This window comes from Fragaria vesca, linkage group LG5, assembly GCF_000184155.1.
Source record: "Fragaria vesca subsp. vesca linkage group LG5, FraVesHawaii_1.0, whole genome shotgun sequence".
In the NCBI taxonomy this organism is placed as follows: domain Eukaryota; kingdom Viridiplantae; phylum Streptophyta; class Magnoliopsida; order Rosales; family Rosaceae; genus Fragaria; species Fragaria vesca.
In genome coordinates this window covers 21,116,313-21,116,601 of record NC_020495.1, presented here as the reverse complement: position 1 = coordinate 21,116,601, position 289 = coordinate 21,116,313, and positions in this window count along the sequence as shown.

Here is a 289-nt window from a genome sequence, read left to right as displayed (position 1 = left end):
CTACTGGCAAGCAATATAGCCGATCAACTTCAAATGTTGTTTTGCTTTCTTTCTTGTATCTGTGTTCTTCTTCTTTGGTCTCCTGCCGATCTTTTTTCTTTTCTTTTAAATTGGATTTTGTTTTCCAGATTTTAAATTGTAATTTTTCCTTCTTTTAATTTGTTATTAAATTAGGTAATCCACGTCATTTGCCACATCAATTAGTTATATGTTAACATCATATTTAGAATTGATCTAGACCATTTATTGTTTTAAAATCTAATGGCTAATAAATAGTGTCAAAATTTGT